This window comes from Furipterus horrens, unplaced genomic scaffold, assembly GCF_987537825.1.
Source record: "Furipterus horrens unplaced genomic scaffold, mFurHor1.1.pri manual_scaffold_13, whole genome shotgun sequence".
NCBI classification, from domain to species: Eukaryota; Metazoa; Chordata; class Mammalia; order Chiroptera; family Furipteridae; genus Furipterus; species Furipterus horrens.
Window position 1 is genome coordinate 31623886 of NW_028327183.1, and position 15369 is coordinate 31639254.

Genomic DNA, 15369 nt, shown 5'->3' on the forward strand with positions numbered 1-15369 from the left:
ATTATATGATACGTAACCCAACATATTAATTACATGTAAAAATATATCACATATAATTAATAGATTTTTACCACGCGCGTGCACTAATGTATTCATAACACTAGGAACCCTTTAGCACCACCTATTTTGCGGGGAATCCCGCCAGAGCGGAAACGGTAGCATGCTCCGGGCGCAGCCACCACGAGCACATGGACTACAAGTCCCAGCAACCAACGGCACGGGCCGGGCGACCAGAGTATGAAGAGACTACCAGTACCGGCAGGCACAGTGCAGACGCCGGGACTACGAGTCCTAGAATGCATCGCTCGCGACTCGCGCAGGGACCTCCGGGATATGTAGTCGTTGGTGGGATTAATTCCTAGTCGTTCAATCTCAAACGAAATGCAAATTCCTCCAACAGCCCACCCACGCGACTTCTCACGGCTAGCGAGAAACCCGGACGCACTCTGGGGAAGTAAGAGCTCTTCGGGGTCCAAACTGTGGCGCGGGAGCAGGACGCGTGCGCACGCTCGGCTGTCATCGGCGCTGGCCACAGTGCTAGATGCCTGGGACGATAGGCCCCACCCTCGCTCCCGGAGCTCCCTGTCCGGGGAGTTTGCGCAGACGGTGTTGGACGGAGGGCCGCGGGAAGCAACTCGTAGCGCCTGCGCAGATCGGCGGCTTCTCTCGCGAGGACCGGCGCCATTATCGCAGCTCCCCGACAAACACCACGAGAATTCCGCAGCCCACACGGTAATTGCAGCTCCCGCAGCCGGTCGCGTCTCCACCTCCCCCTTCCCGCGGGGCGAGAGCGAGAGCGAGATCTCCCCTCCTCCCTCCTCCTTTCGCCCTCCTCCGGCCGCGGTGCCCGCGCTCGTCACCCCTACCCGGGACGCCCTGCCTGGCCCGCCAACGGCCTGCTGCCTCCGTCCGGTTGCCCCTTCAGCGCCCCCAGGTCCCGCCGCCCCCCTTTATCCTTGCGGGCACTCCTCCTACCTCTGCCGTTCCCCTCAGCTTTGTCAGCCCCTCCCGACGCCCCCACGGCCTCGGCGCCCCCGGGCATCGCCGCCCCCCTCTGCCTTGCCGGCACCACCCTTAACCCCGCCGCTCCCTTCAGCCCCTCCGGGCGCTCCCTCCACCCTGTCAGGCCCCCGGTTTCTGCGGCCTCCCAGTCCCCGCGCTCTCCCGTGGGAGCGCGGCGCTGTCTCCCTCACCCCCCAGCATTTTGATACTGGGGGTGGCCGGGTCGGAGGGCCGAGCGCAGGCTCGTTTGCTTCTCATTGGAGACTCTTGCTTCCTTTTAATTAACTTTATTTTGCACTTGCAATCTCCTCCGCCCCCGCGCGGTGCGCCTGGTAGGGCGGTCCGGGTGACAGGTCCGGCCTCCGGGACCCTGCCGGCTGCCTTTAAACGAGGGGAGCCGCCCTGCGAGAGTTGCTCCCCGATGTCCCGAAGGCCGCCCTGCAGGCAGGCAGCTTGCAGCTGCAGGAGGGGGCAGGCCGGGTCTCGCTGGGAAATGAGAAACTGAAAAGTCACCGAAAGGACCCTGCGGAGCGGTGGTTCCTTCGTCAGTCCGACTTCCGACTCGGCTGGCATCCCGAGCCACCGGAGGGAAGGGAGCCCCTAGAGCCAGGAACACAAACAGCATTCTCTGAATTTGCTTGTGGTTTCACAAAGGGAAATAGGGGCTTAGGGTGCCGGGTTAGGAATAGGCAGCTTTAGACTTCGGAGAGGATCGGATCCAGTTATCCAGACCTTGATGAATGAGGATTTTGGGGTCCCCACCTCTATTTTTTTTTTTCTATTTCTGTGGTTTAAGCCTTTAGAAATGGGACCCATGGCTGAAAAAGTCGATGACATTCTACCTCCACAGTGTGGGCGAATAGGATACGCTGCCTTTAATAAGAGGACTGATTTATTTCTGATGAGATGGTCGGGATTGTCTTGATATTGGAGAAATAAATATTGCTCGAAGAACTGCTAACAAGAGTGACTTCCAAGGATGGAGGGTTTGCCTGCCCGGACCAGGGAGGGCCCAGGGTAGAGTCTGGCCGTGGGATGGCTCTCTATTGGAAGGTACCTGTTCTGCCCAAAGGCTCTCCAGGAAATGTACTCCAAGGCCTGCCTGGGTCGGTAAAGCTAGCGCACGGCTAACCCAGTTGATGAGAGGAGACAGTCCTTTCTAAGGGTAGAGTTATAACTGGAAGTTGGGGAAACAGAAATAACCTGGGGCAGTTGAGTGGTTCTCAGCGAGGGAAACCTTACATCAGGAAGTCTGTGATTGGAGGGATCATTGAACATTCAGCTTTTAGGACAACCCTGGGCACCAATATCCAGTGGGAGAAGGAAGGACCAAAACGACCTGTACAATTAATTCTGTGTATTCAGCTCTGTTCCCCCTTTGTCTCGCAGTTAAAGTAATATGTCCTTGTCATGTATTTTGCCATCATTGGCTCTACTTTTTAAAGAAGCAGCTGCCATGTACGCGTCATGTGTTGTGTCTGGGGCCACTATTCATTGACAGTGTTTCCCATCACAGTGACCCAATGAGAGAAAGACTGCCCTGTTTTATGGATGAGGTGACCAAGACTCGCACAGAGCCAAGGTTGGAATGTCCTTAAAAAATTAAACATAGAGATATTTAATATTTTAAAGTAATTACACAGTGAAATGTCAGTGAAAAACTTACAATGAGAAGCAACAGTTACCCTCCTCAGAGACTGTCTTTTTGTTGTTTTTTTTCAAGAAGTTCTTCATAACTCTAAATAATATTATTTTTTTAAAGATTAAAAAAAAATTTATGTTTGGTGAGAGGGGAAGGGAGGGGAAACAGAGGGAGAGAAACATCAGTATGTGGTTTCCTCTCACGTGCCCCCAACTGGGGACCTGGCCCACAACCTAGGCATGTGCCCTGCCTGGGAATTGAACCTGTGACCCTTTGGTTGCAGGTAAGTGCTCAGTCCACTGAGCCACACCAGCCACAGCTAAACTGGTATGAATTGCATACATTTCTGACTTTGTAAAGAACAGTGTGATTTAGTTCTTCGTATCATATCCCACCTCTTCTGTCCTCTGAATTCACTATGTTCAGTTAACTCAAATTGTTTATAACTATGCAAATATTGTTTGCTTCTCAGCCAAGTAATGCATTTCCCTTCTAATACAGTTGTTTGTTTCTTCTGTTATTTGTAATGGCCTTTCTTTTTCTTTGCATTTTTGGCTTCCATTGATTTCTTACATTGTTTAAAATTCTCAAGGGTAAGTGTCAAACGCTCTTCTCCAGTCCTCTGTCCTCTTTCTCATCTGGGTTGATTACTCCATGCCTGATAGTTTCCTTTGTTGTACATCTGGGGTTGTTCAGGACTCCATGTTTTAATCCTGGCTTTCTTTGCTTCAATGGGAACCTTTGGCGAAGTAGCCTTACTCCTTTTGGGTAACTTTTTAGGATCCTCTTTAGTTTTAGGACATTTCCAGAGTGCCAGAGGATGTGCTCTTTGATCCTGGGGCCTTGTCCCGCCTTGGGAAAGTTTCTTGTATCATTTATTTGAGAATTTCTTCCACTCTTCTCTCTTTTCCAAGTTTCTGTTAGTTTGATAGTGGACATCTTGACCCCCCTGAATCTCTTTGTTTTTATCTTCTTCCTGTGTCATTTTATTCTTATTTGAGGGAGAAGGCTTCAATTTATCTTCCAACCCTATTTTAAATTTATTTCCATAATTGAAATGTTAATTTCTAAGAGTATATTTATTCTGTCCCTTTTTCATAGTAGCTTATTGTTTTTTAATGCATTATCTCCTTGATACTAAGGATACTAATAAGGGTTTATTCAGTTCTTTTTTTGTTCTCTGATTTCTTGTTTCACGTAGTGTTAGTGTTGTCGTCCTTTTAAAAACTGGCTTCTTTGTATGGCAAGTACTCCTCAATTATTGGTAATTGTTGTTGTCTAAAGCAAGAGGAAGCTGATAAATCCCAGTCTGTGGGGCTGGTTTTGAAATTTGTGGATTTTCCTGTGGGTGATTGGGAACTTGTTACTATGCTTGGAGCTTGAATGCCAGATGGCAGGTTTTCTCTGGGCCTTTCAGCTTAAGGAAGACCTACCCCTTCATTAGGGGCTGTCCCACTAGGCCTAGGGGCCCCCTTGTATAGCTGTTGTGTACCAGGACTGTTTTCTGGGTGTGGGCACAGCCCCTGCTCCCCTCACTCTGCTGAGGGATCCTGGGTTTTGGGTCCTGGCATGCTTCAGGCTTAGAGCCCTCCTTTGGTTGTACCCACTCTTGTGTGCTTGACATTGCTATGCCCTTTGCCCTCATTAGGTCCTCTTAGCCTGCCAGAAATTTGCAAAATCTCTTATCTGTCATCTTCTTTTCTTTCTTGGGGGTTTATTATATGCTGTTAAAAATCATTTTAATGGGATGAGCAGAGATCACATGTGTACTGGCCAGTCCCTCACTATGAGCAGGAAGTCCAGAACCTGTTCTCATCACTGTGCTCCTCTCTCCTGCCTCCCAGTGGCCTAGGTGATGATGCCCACCACCAGTGGGACCTGGGGCTAGTCATGATCCCCATGCTGCTTCCATGTTACAAGTGTGGGTGGATGGTGTGCGTTCCTTGTGGAGGTTTTCCTGGCTCTGCAGCCTTAGAGGGTGCTCGGCTGAGCTGGGGAAGGCCAACCATAGACGGGTCTTACAGCAAGGATTGTGATTTCAGATTCTTCAGTTGGCTTCTCATTGTTTCGGTGTACTAGAAGAGCATTTCAGTGTGCCAAAGTTTAAGGAATGCCTCTAGTTAAGGGGTGATTACTGTACTTGAAGTGTAATCTTGATGCATTTTAGTTTATTGTCCTTAGAAAATTGTGCACTAGAAAATGCCAAGGCCTTGCTAGTGAAGTGGACCACAGGCCAGCAATGTCATCAGCACTGGGCATTTTAGAGAAATAATGCAGACTCTCAGGCCCTTTCTAGCCGTGTGGAATCAGAATCTGCAGCTTTGTCGAATTAACTTTGAAGTAGTTTTAGACTTAAAAAAGAGTTGCAAACGTTGTTTAGAGAGCTTCTCTACTCCTGTCACCTACTTCCCCTAATGCTGACATCTTAACATAATCAGATATCCTTATGGAAACCAGAAAATTAATATCGGCACAGTATATTAACTAAATTATAGACCTTATTGAATTTCATCAGTTTTCCACTAATACCCTTTTTTCTGTTTCAGGGTTTAATCCAGGATCCCACTCTTTCATTCATTTGTCATTTCCCCTTAAGTCTCCTCCAATTTGTGATATTTATACATAGCCCCAAAGTATCTCTCCCAATATGTTTATAAGTTGCAAAGGGAAAAATAGTAACTTCACAGTGAAAAACCTGGCAGAGACCACCTTAACATCACCAGTAATGAGACATAATGATATCATGTGGCCTGGTATGATGCACTGAGTCAAATGCATACCCTTAGTCTAATCATGAGAAAACTCAGATTGAGCGACATTCACCAAAATAATGACAGGTGCTTTTGCTGGTATTTTTGTCCTTGTTTTTATTTTGTTTAACAGAAATTTATTTTCTCATAGTTCCTGGAGACTGGAAATCTGATACCAAAATGTCAGCAGGTTTGGTTCCTTCTGAGGCCTTTCTCCTTGGTTTGCAGTGTAGTGAGCACTGAGTATATGCCAAGCACTGTCCTAAGTGCTCCGCCGCTGCAAATTCATTTATTCTTTCCTTTTTTTTTTTTTTCTTAAGATTTTATTTTATTTTTAGAGAGAGGGGAAGGGAGGGAGAAAGAGAGGGAGAAAAACATCAATTTGTGATTGCCTTTTGCGCGCCCCAATAGGGGACCTGGCCTGCCACCCAGACATGAATTCCGACTGGGAATCGAACTGGTGACCCTTTGGTGTACAGGTGGGCAGTCAGTCCACTGAGCCACAGTAGCCAGGGCTCATTTATTCTTTACAGCAACCCTGTGAGGTAGATGCTATTATTTGATAGGTGAAGATACAGGCATAGGAAGTTGATGTGACTTGCAACTACTTAATGGCGCTGCTTTTCAAAGCTGGAGTATGGCTTCAGGGTTGTCATGCTTATCCAACTGCATTGTACTAGCTCTCCCCTACTTAACGCTTCCTGGGTGCCTGAGTTAAGCACTTTACAGACATTATGGTGTGTGACCCTCACAGAAACAGTGAGGTTGCTACCATTTTATAGATTTGGAAACTAAGAGACTCATATCTCTTGGGAAGCAGACAGCTTATATACATATACTTTATTAAATATGTACAAAATAATAGCAAAGTTACTCCCACAATCAAAATGTGGAGAACCAAAGAAATGACATGAATATATTTTCCAAATCTACTTAAGGTAGCATTCAGTCAGTTAATGAATTTTCTGAGGTTCGAAGTAATTTATTACTGGGTAAACTTGTGGAGAAGCGATTTGTGTCATACTAGTTTTCCCTAGAAGTTAAAGAGAAACAATTCAGTTGGGCTACTAGTAGTCTCAGTTTTGTGAACTGATCTTTGTTTTCTAAAACAGAAGCAATGCTGTGAATAATTCACTAAAAGTCTTTATTTTTATTTTGTTAAAGAGAAGGCAGTCCCAGAGATTTTTGAGAAAGCTGATTTTCATGCTGAGAATATACCCTGAATTCTTGGGGCATCACCTGGTTGGTGTAATTGTTAGTATCTATTGAAGTAAACCCTTACAAAGGCTGTCAGAAAATGCATAAAAGGCAAAGAGGAATGATTTCTAGCATATCCACACTCCTTTCTCTTCCACTGAGGTTTAAAGTTGACTGTGAATGCTCCTTCAAGAAATAAACTTCAGGTTTTGATATAATTGGACATAATTATAAACTTAATAGACTTTCTCTGATTCCTTTTGGTATTCCCCCTTACCAAACAGTAGCCTGGGGATCTTTTTCTGATCTACTGTTTTAAATTAAATTCATTTGCTTTTTTCCCAGATTGATTTTCAGGATAAAGAAAATAGTTCTTTTTCTTAAAAACTTACACCTTTCCGAAATATTTTTCTTTTTATTATTGTGAAGCAGCAATTCAAACCCCCTTTAATCCTACCACATTAGTATGTTATAATCTGAGAATACTTTTGAGTGTTTTAATCTTAAAAATACATTTTTATAACATAATTTGTCTACATATGTATATAACTTCCAGTGACTTTCACTTAAAAATATGACATTATTTTCTGTAGTTCTCATGATAACCTGTAATGGGTGTATAATATTTCTTTGAGTGGATGTATCATTACTTGCTTAGCTATTCTTTTATTGTTGGTTATTTAGGTTATTTTTTTATTCTCTACATGGAATGTGGCCATGAATAGAAGTATCCAGTCTTGAAAGACTGGGACTCAGAATTTGCATTTAAAAAGTTGCCAGGTGTTGTATATTCACTTTGATGCTGAAGAAATACTTCCTGTGCTAGATGGTCGCCAAGGAAATAAGAGATAATGAACTACAAGTCTTGTTTTGTGGATTGGTAAATAGGTGTGTTAGGCACAGGTTCCAGTTGAATTTGCATTAATGGTTTATTGATAACACCTGCTATAGCTTATTAACCTTAATTTTTTCTTATTAACCTTAATTTTTCCTTATGATCTTCATCTATACCAGCGGTTCTCAACCTGTGGGTCGTGACTCCTTTGTGGGGTTGAACGATCCTTTCACAGGTGTTGCCTAAGGCCATTGGAAAACACATATAATTACATATTGTTTTTGTGATTAATCACTATGCTTTAGTTATGGTTGGGGGTCACCACAACATGAGGAACTGGATTAAAGGGTCACGGCATTAGGAAGGTTGAGAACCACTGATCTATACTGTATGTACCCTGAAATCATGAGCTATATACAATTGAATGTATTACATGACAGAGCAAGACTGACTTTAAAATGCTCATGTAACTTTATCACTTTAATTAACTTTAAATCTGGAAAGAATAAACATTTTCTCATTTTGAAGAAAACACTTCTGGGGAGCAGGGATTGAGATACATATTAAGGGTTTCAATGACAGTGTCTTAGATAAAAGCTTTAAAAGTCTTCCCTGTACCAAAGGTAAATAAAGATCATTATTGTGTTCTCTGACTTCACATATGTGGTGGTAATAAAAACAAATCACATAATGAATTGCTTATCAGAAGTGCTCTGAACCATTCTGAAATGTTCATTTTTGGGGCTGTGAGGAATTTTAGAGACTGTGAGAGCAAATCTTGAGTGGAATCACATGGTTGCAATTTGCTCTTAAAAACTATTCTTGTTTTCTGTTCATGGACAGTACCTGGAGCTCATGTACCCCATCACAGAAGAGGAGAATCTTAGCAGTCATCTCTGTCTTTGCAAATCGTTTTTTTTTTTTCTTTTTTAATTGTATGTTTTTCATTACCATTTACCCCCAACCCCCACCCCAGCAGATAGTTTTAAAAATACTTAACTCTTGGGTTTCCCACTTTTTGTCTTGTGCAGGTTGTGAAACCATTTAAAAATGAGAGCTTCAGCTACTCGTCTCATTTTATGCCTCTGCCTTGCCATTGGCTTTCTGTCTGCTGTCCAGGGCTGTGCTCAGCTTGTCCTCTTGGAAGAGAGGGTGTCTGTCCTCAGTCCTAGAAGGCAAGGAGCAGGAGGAATGCCCTTGACCCCTTCTTCCCCCAGAGCAGTGGTGAGGTTGGGCAACCACATCATAGTTCCCCAAAGTAAGTCTCTTAAGAGGGAGTAGAGCTTGATGTCAGCACCTGGAGCCTCCCACTGTTTGAAATCTGTGGATGTTCTTGAATTAAAATATGATGGAACCATTAGCTTCTTAAGCCACAAGCAGATAGTTTGCCCAAAGTCACATGAATTGGTTTCTATTTTCAATTAACTTCTCTTCATCTTTCACATTTACCGATTTGATTAAATGTTTTAGACCGTCTACCTCCGTGGTTTGCTTTGTCTCCTTAAGGGGCCTCACTGCAGGGGTGGTGGGGGGTGGGGGATGGTGGTTGTGTGAGTGACTGGCTGCTCCAGACAAAACCCAGGAAGTGATTGCTTACAAGGCACAATCATGAAAGAATAAAACTTGTCAGAAAAGGCCAGAGAAGGTGAAGACAGGAGAACAGGTTTTTTAGTTAAATCACTGAAAAACTTGATAAGTGGAATTGAATGTGTGTAAATCGACTCTCATTACTTACTCCTAAGTTGTTCTGTATTAGCATTTTAAAGAATCGAGCATGAATAGGGCACCGGAAGTGAAAGTTGGGCAGGAGGGCCCAGGTAGGAGTGGAGGCCTGGCTGTTCCCTCCAGAGTGCGGTCAGGACGGGGCCTGCACTGAGCCAGTCGGGCTGGGGCCTCTGTGACTGGGCAAGGGCCCTGTGCTGACAAACCTCTTAGTAATAAAGATTGACATTGTGTGCTTCAAAAGGTGCTGCTTGTGGTCTCTTGTGATTTTTCCTTTTTCCTCAAGGTGGAAAATCATCAAAGCAAAGCTTAACCTTTCTGAACTAGAAGTGGGTTTGGATAAATTGGCAGTGAAAACGTGTGCTGCTGGCACTTCCTTGTTTGGATGAACTACATGTCCCCTGAATGGCCAGGGGCAAAGGCATCTCAATCTTACTAGATGGAGCAGGGAAAGACTCAGGCTACAGTTCCTCCTGTCACCACGAAGTGCATCCCTGCAAATCATTTGGTAGGTGGATGGCCAGGTTGGGACCTTCTGCTGCCAAGCCTTCCTCCTGGGAACTCTCATCAGTGGGAACCAGGGATGGGCCTTGGGAGGAAAGGGGTATGTCAGGCTGCGTTTTATGCCCAGAACACTTGTCTGAAGATGCCACACCGCACTTGTGTTTAGGCTGACTGACAAAGAAGGCTGGGTGTCCTGTTAACCATTTAAAAGTTGCAGCTGTTGGGGGCAAACACAATTTTCAATTAATTGGCCTTCTGGTTTTGAAATTAAACATTTTAAGATTTTCAGGATTCAGCTAATTTCACATTTTTGGGGAAAGGAGGGGTTAATATTGTTATTTTAAATTTCTGTAAGTTTGTATAATTTGAATTTGTATAAAATGCAATCGTATATGTTAAGGAGGAGGAAGGAAGCTCAAGGGTGTACAATAAGACGAAAATAAATGCATACTGCTTGGGGTTCCCTCCACATGTAGCTGTTAATAAAAAATCCAGTTTGACTAACTTCATGGGTTCTGGAATCATTCAAGAGCTCAGTGAGCCTGCTGTGCCTCATTGGGATGTCTCTGAATCCACTGTAACCTGAATCAGAAATCACTCTTTACGGCTAACAGAGGTGGAGCAGCAAGAGCCAATCCAGATCTGGAGGTAATCGAACAATCCTGTATTAGCAGAGGCATCTCTCAGATGGTCAAGATTACTATTCTTCAATAACAGTCTCTAATTTCTTTATCCGTCAGCTTCAAGAGGCAGTTTCAAGATTCTCTAGATGCTGCCGGCATCATTAAACACTAGGGCAGAGGTCAACAACCTTTTTTTTTGAAGGGCCAGATAAATATTTTTGGCTCTGAGGGGCGGGGTGGGTGTCTGTCACAGCAGCTCAGCTCTGCCCTTGGATGGTGGAAGCCTGCATGAACATGGCTGTTTTTCAATAAAACTTGCCTACAAAATCTGGCAGCTGGCCAGATTTGGCCCTGGCTTTTGTATTTGAATCCCCAAGCTCTAGACTAAAAGTACTAATACAAGTTGGAGAAAGAAATCATGGTTAGGAGTTCAGTCACAGTAAGATGATGGTAAGGCACACTTCACCTGGTGCCAGGCACTGCTCAAAGTGCTGTCATTTAAGGGATTACTCTCCAAGGCTCTTCCATCATCCATGCTCTTCACTGTTGACTTGAAGAGCTTGCGGCAATCTGGAGGGATTCACTGAACCATCTCAGTGATCTGATGAAGGTACTGAGGGTGTAGGTCAGAAACTTAGTTTATTTTGAGAAAATCTACTTGGAAAGAAAATGTCAGTGGCAGCCTCTCATAAGTATAATTAGCATTGGCAAAGTTACTGTCAAGTGAAAATGTTTTTATCTGCCTTTTAAAAAATTTTATTTTTAGAAAAAGTCTCAGCATCTTTATAGGAATGGGTTTTTTTTTTTCCAGGTTGTAAGTTGCAAGAATAGTACAGAGAATTATGGCATAGTCTTCTAGATTCGCAGATGTTAATGTTTTATATTTGCTTTATCCTCATTCCTCTGTACAGCTATGTGTGTGTGTGTGTGTTTCTGAACAGTCTAAAATATATCTCCTTTAAATAAGTTTTTTTTTTTTTAATCCTCATCTGAGGGCCTTTTTTAAAAAAATTGCTTTTAGAGAGGAAGGGAGAAAGAGAAACATCGATGCAAGAGAGAATTGGTTGCCTCCCATACACGCTTGGACCAGGGATCAGTACCTGGAGCAGGGGTCGCATCTGTGCCTGGACTGGGGATCAAACCTGCAGCCTGGGTATGTGCCCTGACCGGGAATCGAACTTGCAACCTTTTGGGTATAGGACGATGTTCCAACAAACTGAGTCACACCGGCCAGGGCTAAGCATCTCTGTTAAAAACAAGGATGTTCTCTTATATAACCACAGTATAATTATCAAAATTAGGAATTGATCAGTGATGTAGCTCTATTATCTAAGCAATAGATCTAATTAAAATTTTACTAATTATCCCCAAAATGTCCTTTATAGTGAAGAAGAGGGGACTCCTTTATGAACTTTGATGTATATATTTTTTCCCAAGAATATTTGGCTCCCATGGTGATACTGTTGCGGATGTGTGCCAGGGCCGTGTGTGCGTGAGTCAGCCAGTGTCTGCCACATGACCTTAGCTAGCTTCCCTATACTTCTCTCCATTTTCTGTTTTAGATCATGTTAACTAGTTCTCCTTGGTTATTCACTCTGCCTCTGAGGGTTTGTGCTTGCTTGACATCGGTTTTGGAATAGTTTCTGCCTCTGCCACCTGCTGTTGTTACTTTTTTTTGTTACTTGTTCTAATGACTGCTCAAGGTGCAAGTTGATTGTCTTTTAGTTACGAGTTAATTATCTTTTGCTTTTATGTTGCTAGTTAGCATTATAAATCCCCTTAACATTTTGGCACATGCTTGGTTTCTGTAAAATTGTGAGCTGGACAAAGGCGATTAGGACATTTACCCCTGGACTGCTGACCACCTCCCTCCCCAAACTTTGCAGTATGAGGAAATAAACAGGAAGAGCAGATGGGTGGTAAGAAGATTTCAGTTTATGGAGGGAGCTGAGAGATGGATGGATGCACAGGCCGAAACTCCAGGGAAGGGAAATGAGACCACGTGGTGATGGCTAACTTGTAGGCTTAGCTAACCAGACACAAAATGAGTTACTGTGGGAGCATTCTCTACTTCCTCTCCACCCCACCCCACTTTTTCACTGCTCTCTGGTCTCATGTTCTCTTAATAAATATTCATGATGTATGTTTCAGATAAGGGGAGCATTTAGGGATGGGCCTATCTCTGTAAAATGGGGACACACCAACATCAAAGGGTGTGAAGATTAAATGAGATAATGTTTAATGTAGTGCTTAGGATTCAATAAACGGTAGCTCCTATAATTGTTACTAACATCAACTTTACCTGCTAGGTCCTGTGTCTTTTTATGCTTGTCAGCCTCAAATGCTGCTGATTTAATTGGTAGAAGTTTGCAGATAGTCTGAATTTTGTTTCTGATAAACTTAGATCACAGAATTTTAGAAATTTAGAATTGGACAGGAGCTTAGAGGTGTTTTAAATTAGTACAAGTTGCTAATTAAAACTTGGCTGTGGTTGTAAAATATGCAGTTGTTACAAGTGCAGGAACCATGATAACCTTGTGCTTATACTGTGAGGAACCCACCAGTATCACACGTAGACCCGTACTCTGAGGGTGGAGAACCCTGCAGCCCATTCCCAGCAGCTATTCTTGATAGTCAGTAGGTTTAAGACACCATCCTATTCTCTCCAGGGAAGTGACTTTTTTTCTTGTTCTTCAGTTGTAAATTGTGACCACTATACAGTGTTGTAATTTTGGTGTATTATTTATTAGTGATAAATTTTGAACATTTTAAATTCTATCAGATGATCTTAGATAATTTTCAATGTCAAGTATGAGTTTTTATTATCTTAGGGCCAATATTTCTTATATGAACAAATATCAGTGGGAAAATGACTTTAAAATTTCACCTCTAATTAAGTATGAGTATAATGTGAGCTATAGTTGGATTTAGGTATATAATCATCAAAATCAATATAACGTATTACTGAAACATAACTTTCTTCTATAGGGGTGCAAAAGTTGACCTATGTCATCTTAATTCATTTTCACATCTCTGTATGTTTTTCATTTTAACTGTAAAATATGTAGGTACAAGTGCAGTGAAAAGTGTAGGAGAGACCATCAACTGTGGTCTCCAAATACTGTATTTAATGTTTTCTTTTGATTTTTTTTTTTTTTTTTTAATGAGGAGGTGATTAGAACCAAGACTCTTGCTGTCCTTGCAGCTGAAGGATTGAAGAACTGTCAGGGACTCAAAGCATGATCTTCAGGATTATCTGTACTTGTAGAACCATTTGAACCTGAAGGTCATTACTTTATTCGCTAAACAAGTGTTTGTGGATGGGTCCTGCATGCCCATCATGGTGTTGTAGTAGTGGTGATCCAAGGCATAGAGCGATTGTTTTTAACTTAAAGTGAGACTTTCAGCCACTAGAGGAGCCATTACAGCCCCAAAGTGGCCATAGACAGCATGCAGACAGCTGGCTGTGGCTGCTTTCCAATAAAATTTTATTTGTGGACAGTGAAATTTGAGTTTCATAGAATTTGACATCTTGAAATACTGCTCTTTTGATTTGGCTCTTGGGTTGTACAAAAACAGGTGGAGGGCCATATTTGGCCCGTGGGGTCATAATTTGCCCACCATTGCCTTAGAATGCATTTGTTGCATGAGTGAATAAGATTTTATATAGGTGGATGGGGGGATCCAGACTGGGAAAGGCTTGAAACCTGGATGGAGGAGTTTAGATGTGATGCCATCAGTAGAGGAGGGTAATGGAACTTGCTGAGCTGGGCTCTGGGAGGATGAGCCCTCTTTGGAAAATTCACTCTGGAACTTAGAGGATGGATGAGGGGGCATTGGCTTCCTGCGTCAGCCATGTGTGGGTTTGGGAAGGACAAAGGGTTCACTCAGCCTGCCAGATCAGTGGACTCAACTTTAGAGTGAGTCCCAGAAAGATGACACCTGCATATCAGGGGGACTAGAGAAGAGGCCAGTTCACAGATGATGAGGCACTCAGCAGACTAGGTGCAGTGGGAGAGAGGAAGAGGAAATCAGTTTGGAATAAATAAGCATGGAGAAACCATATCGGCTGGTGATGCTTGGATATTTAAGGATAACAGAGCAGAGAGAGTTAAAAAACAAACACACAGAGTCTGTACAGGGACACGTAATAAAAATGAAACTAGACCACCAATTTATACCATATACCAGAATAAGCTCAAGATGGATAAGAAGACTTCAATGTAAGCTGTGACACCATAAAAGTCCTAGGAGAAAACAGGCAGGAAAATTTCAGATATCTTACATAGCAATATTTTTGCTGATATACCTCCTAAGGCATGGGAAATAAAGGATAAACAAATGAAGCTACATCAAACAAAAAAGTTTCTGCTCAGCTAAAGAAAACATCAAGATGGAAAGGGAACCAACTGTTTTTGCCAGTGTTACTTTGGACAAGGGTTTGATCTCCAAAATATATACGAAGTTATATGACTCAACACCAGGAAGACAGACAATCCAATTAAAAAATGGGCAAAAGGACCTGAATAGACACTTCTCCAAGAAGGACATAGGGCCCATCGGCATATGAAAGGATGCTCAACATCACTAGCCATCAGAGAGATGCAAATAAAAACCATAGTGAGATACCACCTCACACTGGTCAGAATGACCATTATTAACAAATCAATAAGTGCTGGCGAGGATGCGGAGAAAAGGGAACCCTAGTTCACTGTTGGTGGGAATGCAGACTGGTGCAACCACTGTGCAAAACAGTATGGAATTTCCTCAAAAAACTGAAAATGGAACTGCCTTTGACCCAGCGATTCCACAGCTAGGATTATATCCAAAGAATCCTGAAACACCAGAAGAATCTATGCACCCCTATGTTCATAGCAGCGCTACCTACAATAGCCAAGTGCTGGGAACAACCTAAGTGCCCGTCTGTAGATGAGTGGATCAAAATCTGTGGTACATTCACACAATGGGATACTATGCAGCAGAGAAGGAACTCCTACCGTTTGTGACAATGTGAATGGAACTCGAGAGAATTAAGCTTAGCAAAATAAGCCAGGCAACGAAAGACAAATACCATATGATATCACCTAATACAGG

At 43.1% G+C, this 15369-nt stretch overlaps 1 protein-coding gene across 1 annotated transcript in view; it reads left to right on the forward strand.

Moving 5' to 3' along the window:
* The first annotated feature begins 375 nt into the window (after window positions 1-375).
* BANP (BTG3 associated nuclear protein) overlaps window positions 376-15369 on the forward strand; it is a 130128-nt gene continuing 115134 nt past the window's right edge. Inside the window, exon 1 of the mRNA XM_090259613.1 lies at window positions 376-732. The gene's annotated coding sequence lies outside the window, so the exon portion shown is untranslated. The remainder of the gene's footprint in view (window positions 733-15369) is intronic.